The sequence below is a fragment of the Scylla paramamosain genome, chromosome 14 (assembly GCF_035594125.1).
Source record: "Scylla paramamosain isolate STU-SP2022 chromosome 14, ASM3559412v1, whole genome shotgun sequence".
Classification (NCBI taxonomy): Eukaryota; Metazoa; Arthropoda; class Malacostraca; order Decapoda; family Portunidae; genus Scylla; species Scylla paramamosain.
Genome location: NC_087164.1, coordinates 17,144,923 through 17,157,422, shown reverse-complemented (window position 1 = coordinate 17,157,422; position 12,500 = coordinate 17,144,923).

Below are 12,500 nucleotides of genomic sequence, written 5' to 3'. Positions count from 1 at the left end.
CTCCTTCTTCTCCTCCCCTTCGTTCCCTCACTCAAATATTAACGATACTGGGCGGATCTTAACCATTCTGTTTGAGGCACTGAATGCTACTCCAGCGTGGGCAAACACCTTAGGGAACAGATCTAATCAAAGTTAAGCCATTCCTTTGATTGGGGAGAGGCGACGTGGGCCCTGCCGCTGCTGCTGTTACCTCTGTGTGTGTGTGTGTGTGTGTGTGTGTGTGTGTGTGTGTGTGTGTGTGTAAAAGAGTGGAAAAAAACATCGATGAACATTAAGGATACAAAAAAAATACATCAACAGGGCAAGAAAAAGGGAGGGAGGAGGGAAAAAAAAAGGCGGGGGTGGGAAGGGGAAATTAACAAGAGGAAGGGAAGGGTAACTGATCAAGGTGGACAATAAACTGAAGGAGGAGGAGGAGGAGGAGGAGGGGAAGGAGGAGGAGGAAGAGGAGGAGATCAGGAAGAGGGCGAGAAGGAAAAGGAAGAAGCCAGGAGGGGAAGGTACAGGAGGAGGAGGAGGGTTTGGCGAGCATGAGGTGAACAATGAAGAGGAGGAGGAAGAGGAGAAGGGGGAAGGAGGGCGTGTCGGGTGGTGACAGGAGGTAATCTTGGGTTTTAGCTGTCATTTATATCTCTGACTGGCGGGATTCTGGGGCCAAGAGGGTGTGGTGGGCGGCAGTGAGCGGCGGTGGGCGTCGGCGTGGGCGGACTGGCACCTTGAGAGAGAGAGCAAGAGAGAGAGAGGGGGGAAATAGAGAGGAAGAGAAGGTTGGAGTGAAGTGAAGTTAAGAGCAAGTCGAGAGGTGATAGGCAATTCAGAGTGTGTATGTGTGGGTGTGGATGTGCGTGTATCAGAGAGAGAGAGAGAGAGAGAGAGAGAGAGAGAGAGAGAGAGAGAGAGAGAGAGAGAGAGAGAGAGAGAGAGAGAGAGAGAGAGAGAGAGAGAGAGAGAGAGAGAGAGAGAGAGAGAGAGAGAGAGAGAGAGAGAGAGAGAGAGAGAGAGAGAGAGAGAGAGAGAGAGAGAGAGAGAGAGAGAGAGAGAGAGAGAGAGAGAGAGAGAGAGAGAGTGGAATGGAGGGATTTAGATCTGGGAGCTTTGTGGTGAGATTGGACGGATGAAGGATAGAAGAGAGAGAAGGAAGGGAGAGGAGAGGAAGTCTGCAGGGAAAATATACCCAAAAAATAAGTGGGAAGGGAGGAGGAGGAGGAGGAGGAGGAGGAGGAAGGGCACTCGATGGAAAACACAAGCAGAAGAAAGAAAAAACGCGAGGTGAAGCATTTAATCTGTATTGCTGGCTATTTATACACAAAAACCGTCCTGGTGATTGGTGGCCTTTCCATTCCTCTCTCTCTCTCTCTCTCTCTCTCTCTCTCTCTCTCTCTCTCTCTCTCTCTCTCTCTCTCTCTCTCTCTCTCTCTCCCTCACATTTTTGTTTTTTTTTCACTTTTTCAAATAACCTTCCAACTCTTCCAACACACACACACACACACACACACACACACACACACACACACACACACACACACCTATCGACCAGGATCCTCCCTCTGTCTCTTCCCTTCTTCCCCTTGCACTCTAAAACCAATGGCCTCCTTCTCTTTCTCTCCCTCTCTCCTCAGCCCTCCTCCTCCTCCTACTACCCTGGTTATTCCCAAAGTCTTACAAGCTTCGACTTAACCCCACAGTTTCCACTCATCGGCACTCAATCAGTCTTAGCCCCAAAGGTCTCAACGCCGCTTGAATCCTTAGACCAGTAGCGCTAGTTCACAGAGCCAACCCTCCCGCTCTCGCCCTGCCAGCCTTTCCAGCCCTACAACCTGCAGTCCCCCTGGCGTAGTCCCCCCAAACGTGCCCGAGTCCCCGCACCGCCTCCCGCTACAACACTCAGGCGTCTCATTACCTGAAGCACAATTCAACCCGGCCAGAAATTCAACGAGATACAGTCCGTGCAATAAGGACATGAGGCACGGTCGGTGTATCTCCAGAGCGGCGGCCACCTGGCTTGTGGGGGAGATGGTGATGGTGGTGGTGGTGGTGGTAGAAGGGGAGGGGTGTCTCGCAGCCTTGTTTAGCACGTAAATTATCCAGCAAGTAATTGTTGCACAGATGGTCTACTCCACCGTTATTTACCACAAGGAGATTCAGTTTAAGACTCAAGTGGAGGGGGATGCTTACTACACTGGCGGCTCTGGGTGTGTTGCCTTTGCCAGTCGAGACCTTAGGTTATAATCTCGAGGTTTGATGAATAATGCTGCTGTCAGGTTACTGTCTGCTGTGTGACTGTACAGCCCCAAGCCACCGATTGGACAAAGAACACCATTCGCCTCACTTGTGTGCTTCAGGCGAGAATACTGGAAATGTGTTGTTTATAAAAGGGTGTTTTATTGACGGTGAATACGGAGAATAAGAAGAAAAAAAAAGAAGCAATCCCTGTCACTGGAGTGGGTGAGGAGTAGCACAACTTGAAGAAGGACATGTGGCAGGTCTGCACCCCAAAGTAATAAAAGCCTTTGCGTCACCGCTCGCAGCGCCATGAATAAAACATTGGCATGAAGATGTATTGTTGGATATGAAAACTCTAATAATAAAACAAAATATCTTAGCGTAAATTTGATGTAATGCATGCTACTGTGATCAAAACATGTATGATGCACAATAAGTCTATATGCAATACGGTAGAATAGAAAAACATGTCGAATATTGGAAGTCGGAAGTCAGTAGAATTCCACAGGCGGCTTCATTGATACAGGTGCAGTCTTGGTCAGAAATAAACCCGCTGTATTGTCTTCCACTGTGTTTTGCGTTGCCCCTCATCCCTGAGTCATGTAATCACCGCGGAATCTGTTATATGTCAGGTATCATTAGGAGAGTATCACCTGATCAGAGGACTCAAAACTGAAGGAGAACGCCAGACCTGATGGAAAGAGCGGTCCATTAACAGTCTTCTGACCGTGACTGTACAAATATGCAAGACCAAGACCAAGACCAACGGAAGGAATCAAAGGGGAGGAAAAAAAGGCCACTCCAAATTATTCAGCAAGGACTGCATGAACCCACCAGGAGGCGCCGAGTACACGTCAACACGATCGTAAATCCAGACCAGAGAAATATGGAGTGTTTTGTCTCACTCGAGATTTTTTCCCCAGGTAGTTCATTATTAATCTATATCCAAGCTATGCGATGCTTCTGACGGCGAGTTATTATTAAAGTGTGAAAGAAAAGGCTTCATTGTCAAAGGCTTCACTAATGCAATGGTTCTCTTTCTCTCTCTTTTGTTGGGCTGCACCTCGCCCTTCTCTGCGATTATTATTATTTTTTTTTATTATCGTAATTGTTATTGTTACCATTATTATCATTACTATCATTGTAACTAACATTATGATTATTTTCACCAACACAGTTTTCATGCAAACACCAGTTTCCGGCAGAGGCAGAATGGCATTCCCGACAAAATTAACTGAACTATTCGACAATTCGATATATTTATTCATGTTTACTTATCTCGCCTCATCTTAAATAAAACACTTTTTTTGTAAGCTTTCATAATTTCATAAATAATTAATATAAACACACACACACACACACACACACACACACACACACACACACACACATATATATATATATATATATATATATATATATATATATATATATATATATATATATATATATATATATATATATATATATATATATAAGTGAAGTGATAGTCATAAGTTAGTTAACCTTCCAGTGTTTCGTATTCTCGTATTCTCCCTCAGTCTTAAGTTTTTTGATCTGCTGACAATCTTCGTACATAACTTGACAATTAACAGATAAGCAATAGATCAGAGGGCTTAAGACTGAGGGAAAACGTGAAACAAAGTGATGATAAGTGCGGCAGGTGAAGTGACTTCGGCGCACTCGCGCGCGCGCTCGTGTGTGTGTGTGTGTGTGTGTGTGTGTGTGTGTGTGTTTTAAAACCGCGAGCATATGTCATCAATACACATTAGTTTTGTTATCGTAAGGATGGCTTCCTAAATGATAAGCTGCTATGTTTCTTGTCAGCTTCACAAGACATGAATAAAAATTAATACAAGGATTTACTGAATGATAACAAAAAAGTTCCATTACACAAAGCTTATTCAAGAATTTGAGATGCAATTCAGGAATGGTCTAGCGTAACTCCCCTCTTCCCTGTTTTTGGCATTTTTCTAGTTTCCTCTCACAGGAGATGCACGTTGTACAAACAGACTGATCTCCACGCAATTTACAAAATAACAGGATAAAACCAAAGAAAAAAAAGTCGTAACGTAAAATTAAACACTTGGCCTGTGTTACTACGCACGCACACCAAGGAGAAAAAAAAAAAAACGTCCCAGATCCATGATTGTCTCACCGCCCTTTTCCTTGTTTGGACACGCGACGGATTTCTCAGGACCTGCCTGACTTCAGCGTGGGAAGGGTAGGAAGTGTGCCGCGAGCCTCATACAAAGAGCGAAGAGGCGTGTCCTTTCTCTCTTGAATGTAGTGACAGTTTTCGTTTTTTTTTTTTTTGCGTTCACTCACGCGTTACATGAACAAGCTTTATTATTTCACAACCATTTTTTTCTTTAAAAAGAAAAAAAAATGCAGAATTTTTTTTTCAAAGGATATGAGATTTCTTTATGTTGAAGTGTATAATACTTTCTGCATTGTATATAACGGAGAAAATATTACATAAGCTTATCATGTCATTATGGCATTCTTAAGCAAATATTACATAAGCTTATTATGTCATTATGGCATTCTTAAGCAATGATGAGATACGTACACAACCCTCCTGTGACTAAACAAGTGCGAAGAATCAGCTGGCTTGGCAACCGTTGGGACAATGATCTTGCTGCATAGACTCGTTATGAAAAGATCCTTCCTGGAACATCAAGTCCTGAATAATTGTTAGGCTGAAGAAAGAGGATAGTGAGAAAAGATCAGTAATTGATGATTAAGTGATAGAAGTGTTGTTGTTATGGACACTTGACTAATTATTACTGTGAATTTGCATAAAACTGAAAAACGAAACTAAAATTTAAGATCGAAGAGAAATTACACAAAATGGATGTAAAAAAAGTGAAGGCACTACAAAGGACTAAAAGGAAGCAAGCATAAACATAAATTAAAGACAGAAAAATACAATGCGTTGGTTATGACAGTTAACAAGTTAACGAGAACATTTAAGAACAGCAACGAGATTAATGTCCCTTAATCAGGCAAAAATACCCCAAGGATGCCAACAAGTTAACTTAAAACACCATAAACATTCCCTTACACATAAAACAATGAAAATCAACAGAGCTAACTAGTAAACTAACAAAACAGCACTGTGGACTGCAGGAATAAAAATAAAAAGCACTTATCACACGCAAAAAAACCGATTAAAAACACACACACAAAAAAAAAAAAGCGAAAAAAAATCTTCAGAGGGCAAAAAGAGTCCGTACGGTCCGTGTATCTATGTAAATATATATGCATCAAACTCGAGTCTTGACGGGTAAGCTGTGCCCGCTAATCCCAGGGGTGCGGGGGAAGCCATTGTGACCCCGAGGATTACTGCGGCCCGCGGGATGCAAGGAATGCCGCAGCGGTGCCCTGACTCACTTCACTGCAGTGCCGGGCCTGATTCATCCACGCAGGGACGTTATGGGAGAGAGAGAGAGAGAGAGAGAGAGAGAGAGAGAGAGAGAGAGAGAGAGAGAGAGAGAGAGAGAGTATAGAGCGGACGTTCACGTGTTTATGCATACGTGTGTGTGTGTGCTCGTGTATGCTTGTGTGTGTGTGTGTGTGTGTGTGTGTGTGTGTGTGTGTGTGTGTGTGCGTGCAAGCGTGAGTACTTGCGTGTGTGTGCGAGGGGTCCCTGTGACCATAACTCTCCCCCCCACAACCACCTGACGCTCACTAATCCCCCCATGCCCTCTCTCTCTCTCTCTCTCTCTCTCTCTCTCTCTCTCTCTCTCTCTCTCTCTCTCTCTCTTCCACAGACACACACAAAGCACAACAATCTCTATATCTCTCTCTCTCTCAATCTACCTACTATCTATCCATCAAATCAATGTGCATTTTTTGTCCGTCCAATTGCAGACGTGAAAAGAAAAGAGACGGACAGCTAACAACTGCATGCCGAAAAACAGTGAGCGTTCGGTATGGCCTTTTTTCGCCGAGTAAAACACCTCTGTCTGAGTTAGTATTTAGGGACACGTGATTGCGAGTGCTGTTTTCTCTGTGCAAGCGGCGGTGGGGAGTCAGTGAGTGAGTCAGGGAGGGAGGGAAGGGGAGAGGAAGAGAGGGGGATTGGGATATCAAGTGGAAAGGTAGGGGAAAAAAAAAGTGGAGGAACAGGAAGGGGTGATTGAGGGAGAAGGGTATGTGAGGGGAAGGGAGTGAAGGGGTGTGTAATAGATACAGGATGAAAAGGGAAGGAAGGTGGGAAGGGGAAGTGTGTCTCTTGTATCACTGTGGATGCCTTTCAGGAAGAGGTTGTGAGGAAGGAAGGAAGGAAGAAGGAAGGAAAGGAAAGCTGGTGATGGACAGACAGGCGAAGCGAAAGACTGGGGAAGTTAATTGATTTTATTCGTTGTCAACACTTGGCTCAATGAACGGGCTCAGTCAGATTTGTTAGTTATCCGCTGATATCCTTGCACATCCTCTCCCTGACACTAGTCGAGGGATAAGGGAGGTGTTAAGAAGTGCTGGTAAGATGAGCCAAGGTAAGTTTTGTAACTCCTTAGGGAAGTAGATGTGTTCTTAATTTATGGTAACGTTTTTTTAATTTGTAACTCCTAAGAGATGAAGAGGGGATGTTGTTAGGATGCGGTAATCTTTTTCACTTGTAGCTCTTAAGGGAAGTGATAGTGTTCTCAAGATATCATAACTTCAACCTATTAAAATATAAGGCATGCGCAGAATCATACTTAAAATACGAGTACCATAACCAAAGGCTTCATTTTGCGTCTCTTACTAGAAACCACTGATTGTGGTTACTGTAAACAGTAACCATAATAGTTATCTTATTAGAAGATAAACAATCTTAAAAATCCAATAAACATCAATAAACAGCTTACTGAGGCGTACAAATATGGAAACAAAAGTGCTTCATTTCTCATAACACTGATCTGCTTTCCATCCATGCGAACACAAACATCACATCCCATCAATCTGCACAAATCATATTACGTTACTCGTGCTAAGTTCGCTGAATCAATAAGTACTGTAATTTCAACATCAACAACCCCCTCACTGACACCGCACCCTCCAATACCCACGTGAATAATACCGTAAAGCCAATATATGATGGAAATGCCGCTCGCTGTAAACAAACCATACCAAATCCTTTAAACTCCCACAAAGAACAATTAGTCGGACCAGGAAACGTGAAACTCGGTACCGTGCATACACAGAGCGTCAAAAACCAACTTTTAGAGCCATTGCCAATCAACATCTCAAATTCCCCCATTAGTGCAGCCAGGCAGAGGTGAGGGAGGCGGCGATTCAGTTCACGGCGGTTCCTTTCTATAAACACGTCAGTCTTACCTTCTCACACAGCATTCCCTCTCTCTGTTTCCGGTTCAGTGAGAGACGAAGTAAGGGAGTCAAAGATGAACACAATTACTCACACCATATTTTTTTACTCTTTCAGGATCAGCTAATGTCCGATACTAGCGTTTCTCGTACTTCTCCTTACATGCCAACCTCAGCCTTCCACCTCCCCCATAACCGCTACCACTACTGCTTTCAGGAAACAGCAAACTGATTAGTATTACAGTCATATCCCTTAAATTAGATCTAACTAAACTGGTCTGGCACTTGGATATCTTTGTATATTTTACCTTTTTTTGTGAGGGAACGGTAACTTAGCAGGCAATTTTTTTCCCCTTTTCTTGCTCTTGACCTTCCTCATTTTCAGGTAAGAAATAAAACACCACCACCACTATTACGAGCACCACTAACAGTAGTATTATTACTAATCCTGCAAACACCACCACTCTTGTTACAGGCACCATTGTAATAGCACCAGAACTACTACTATTACAACAACCACAAACATCATCACCATTATTATTACAAGTACCATTGCTAAACATATCACCACAACTGTTACCAGCCCCACCACTGCTATCACACACACCACCACTAACAGCACCGTCACTTCGAGTATACCCTTCTATTCCACAGTCCAAACTTAACAGCCATCCATCCCGTCACTCCATCTCTCTCTCTCTCTCTCTCTCTCTCTCTCTCTCTCTCTCTCTCTCTCTCTCTCTCTCTCTCTCTCTCTCTCTCTCTCTCTCTCTTTTTTACCTTCCGTACACAGAAAGGCGAAACTGAACACGAAGACTTAGTCCACACTTCGGAAAAATATTTGCATCAGTTAGACATCCGTATTCGTCCTGGTTCAACTTTTTAAAACTTTTCACAAACTAGTTTACGTCAAAAAAAAAAAAAAGGGTGGGTGAGGAGAAAACTTTTTTTTTAAATCACCACCAATATATTTTTCATACGCCGTCTACTATTACTAAGCCAGGCACTCGTCTAGGATTGACATGTGGCCTGAAAATTTAACAACAGCCTCAGACAGTCATCAGGTACCCTTTTCTGCTGTTAAATTCACTCCGAGGTTCGTGGTGCTAACCTAATTACACTCCAGGTGGCCTTTGTATCTATTCTGTAACTCCACTCTCCTCTCCCTCCCTCTCTCTCTCTCTCTCTCTCTCTCTCTCTCTCTCTCTCTCTCTCTCTCTCTCTCTCTCTCTCTCTCCATTGATGGCATTTTTTACGTGGATCGATTCACAGCGCAGTGGTAGAAGAGGATGTGAATGAGAGAACACTAGAATAATAACAGAAGGACGAGACGTGGAAGCAGCAAAGAAAAGAAAATGTAACAGAAAAAAAGAGTAAGATTAGTAGGAGTAAGATAAATAAAATGACACTATCCCCTCTTCCGTAACTCAAATTCCTTCGTCTCAAGTCTTTTTTTTTTTTTTTTTTTTGTTTCTGTTGGCGAGCGGTCCCCTCCTGTCCCAGTTCTCGGCTATAATTGCCTATTTCACGACAGAAGGTTATGCTGAAGAGGATGACAAGGCGTGTTTGTCACTGGAGGGGACGTCAGCGTGTGGTTGGTGGTGGTGGTGGTGGTGCTAGAAGTATTAATGATAGTGGTGGTGGCGGTGGTGGTGGTGGCGGTGGTGGTGGTGGTGGTGGTGGTAGTGCTAAAAGTACTAATGATGGTGATGGTGGTGGTGATAGTGGTCTCTGTAGTGGAAGTAACAGCAACACCTCTATGGTTAATCAATGCCAAAACACACACACACACACACACACACACACACACACACACACACACACACACACACACAATGAACAACTCAACATAAGCAAGCACTAAAACAACTGCAAATCTCAAGTATACGTACGATCGTTAAGTTTAGTAAATACCATCAACCTTCTAGTGAGACAGACATTTGAAGGTGTGGATCTTAGGCCAGTAGGGAGAGGGAGAGGGAGAGGGAGTGATGGTGGTGGTGGTATAAGTGATAGAGAATAGAAAAGATGTCAAAAGATTCTCCTACAGCCTCCCTCCTTCCCTATGACGCTCATCTTCCTCTAAAGCTAATGAAAAAAAAACAAGAGGCAATTTTATTTTCCTTAATTTCAAAACAATTAAGTCGTGAAGGGGAAGGTTAGAAAAGGATGGAGGAATGGAGGAGGTGTGAGTTTGACGGAGAGACAGGAAGGTGAAGGGGATGAAAAAATGCGGAGGGACGGACGGAGTAGATGAATGGAAGAATGTGAGGAAAGAGGCAATGGAAAACGATAAAAGGATCGACGAGGATATGAGATGAATGGAAGGTTAGAAAGAATATGCCAATGGTAAAGCTGGAAGGAGAATAGAGGGGTGGAAGGAGTGAGAGGTGGTGGAGGAGAGGAGAGGTGAGGTCATACGGCGCACGGAAAGGAGAGGCCACGGGTGACTGCCTCAACAGACCCGCCAAAGCTGTATCAATCCTATTAACTTGAATATATATAATGATATTTTAAACGGAAATCTCCCCGTCCCGCTGAAAATAATGGCGAAAAATCCCGTCACCAAATCGCATCGGCCAAAATGAATAACTAAATTAACTAGCAACTATTATTTTCGCGGCCGAAGGGGCGACTGGCGGCGCTGGTCAGGAATCCCGAATAAAGTGGAAGCATTTATGGATGGTTTCAAATACAGACCGTGATTTAAATATTTATAACATTTGCATTTTAGGTATTTTTCAGGTAGGGACGTGTGTGTTACTGTTCGCCCGTGTTAGGAGGTGGACGAGGGGAGAGAGATGGAGGGGGGGAGAGGGGCGTGGCGGGTGTGAGGGAGGGAAGGAGGGAAGGAGAGAGAGTGAGAGTAGTTGAAGAGCGCGAGTGAGTCAGGTGAGCCAGGCAAAGGAAGACACTCTAATAAACACCGGAACGCCTCGATGCTCAAACCCTTTTCGTCCTACAGCTCCCCTTCCTTCCAAATTCTCGTCCCTCTTGGCAGCAGCAGCGGCAGCGGCAGCACTTTCCTCCCCTATCTCTCTCCACTTGGCAGGAGACACAGAGGAAAGAACAGGCAAACATGTGGCATTAGGGGAGACATATGTTTTCGTCACGAGCCTCGCGAGTCTCAGGAGGCTTCAACAGAAAGCGGCGGCGGTGTATCTTGACGCGGAGGGAGATTCCTTTACCCAAATATAAAACAGATACGTGAGACGGGTGAGATGGAGTTGGCGGGAGAAGGACGGGAGGGAAAACTTGGTGTACGACGAAGAGAGAGGAGTGTGGACGGGAGAGGGAGGGAAAGTTTAGTGTAGTGAGAGGAGAGAAGTGCGGCCAGGGAAGGAAGGAAGGAAGGAAGGAAGGGAGGAAGGACGGGAGGAAGGAAGGGGAAGCGACGCATACGTACGTGTCAGGAGAGGAAGAAAGAAAGGAAGGAAGGAAGGAGCGAGGACAGGAAAGGAAGCAACACAACCCTGACAAATAGACGAAAGAAAAGTAAATAAAATAAATGCGCATAAAAAGAAACCAACGAAAGAAAAAAAAATCCAAGAAATGCACCAAGAAAATGCAGAAGGGAATATGTAAAAGGATCACGTCTAAATAATATCCATAAAAGGAACTAAATAACACACTTGCAGGGACGCAGCGGGCAGGGATAAGAGGAAGAACTTGGAGGCGACTTCGGCGAACAAACACAACAAAACAAAACATACGGCCTCTGATGAAAGTGGACACAAGGCTGCAGCGGCACGAACACCCTGACGCAGTGGAGGCGGCAGGTGTGGCGCAAACATCCCCCTCAGGTGCTAGTGACCATTTTATCGTGTGAACTCCCTTCATAAATAGGTGCGCTTACCGACGTCCAACACACTTACACGGAGGCGGGCAAGCAGGAGCCTCGCAGGAGACTCTCAAGCGCCCCAACACAGTAACGAGTGTATTCACGCCAAACCAGAAGACTTGTATTTCTACTCTACAGTATCTTATCTATCGTGTGTGTGTGTGTGTGTGTGTGTGTGTGTGTGTGTGTGTGTGTGTGTGTGTGTGTGTGTGTGTGTGTGGCAGCATTACACGGCCATAGCTAACTCTCGTTTCACTACATCCTCATTTTTCTCATTATAGAATGGAAATATATATAAATGCTACATCATACATAACACACCCAAGCTGTCCGGAAGGAAATGAGCAGCGAGGAATGAATCAGCTTGTCTGCAGAAACAACGAAACTTTAAACAGTAAGCAATGAAGTGAAAATAATGTCTCAGAGGCTAACAAAACTGAAAATGGGTGAATGTCAAGGTTAACGCTGTGTTCTTACTAGCATTTCACGTAGGAGTAAGGTATCATGTGTTCATAGACTTTTCTTTTAACTATTACTCTTACCGATTTACGTAGAGGAAATGTAAATCAGAGAGAGAGAGAGAGAGAGAGAGAGAGAGAGAGAGAGAGAGAGAGAGAGAGAGAGAGAGAGAGAGAGAGAGAGAGAGAGAGAGAGAGAGAGAGAGAGAGAGAGAGAGAGAGAGAGAGAGAGAGAGAACCAAATGTATAGAACCACAAGCACACACAGGCAAATATGAACTGGTGACAAAATATGTTAATAACTTTAAAAAAAAATTGTAAAGTTTGAAAGACACGCCGGAAGAACTTACAAATGAATAAAAACTGTTCTTGAAAAACATGAACATGACATTCGTACCTTCAAAAGAATACTACAAGAGTTTAAATGTAGCTCCAAGTCTTATGTCAATTACTTCTTATCCTTAATCCTTTACCCACCGTCATTATTCTAATACTCGTTCATAAGTACTAAACAGGATGGACTCGAAGCTTCCCGTCTCAACACTTCACCTCCTTTAACTGGCTGTTTTCAATTTCTCACACTCAAACGCAGTGGTGCATCTCTTGCTATCTTCTATTGATATTTCCATGGTTACTGCTCTCCTGAACTTCTTAGCTCCATGCCT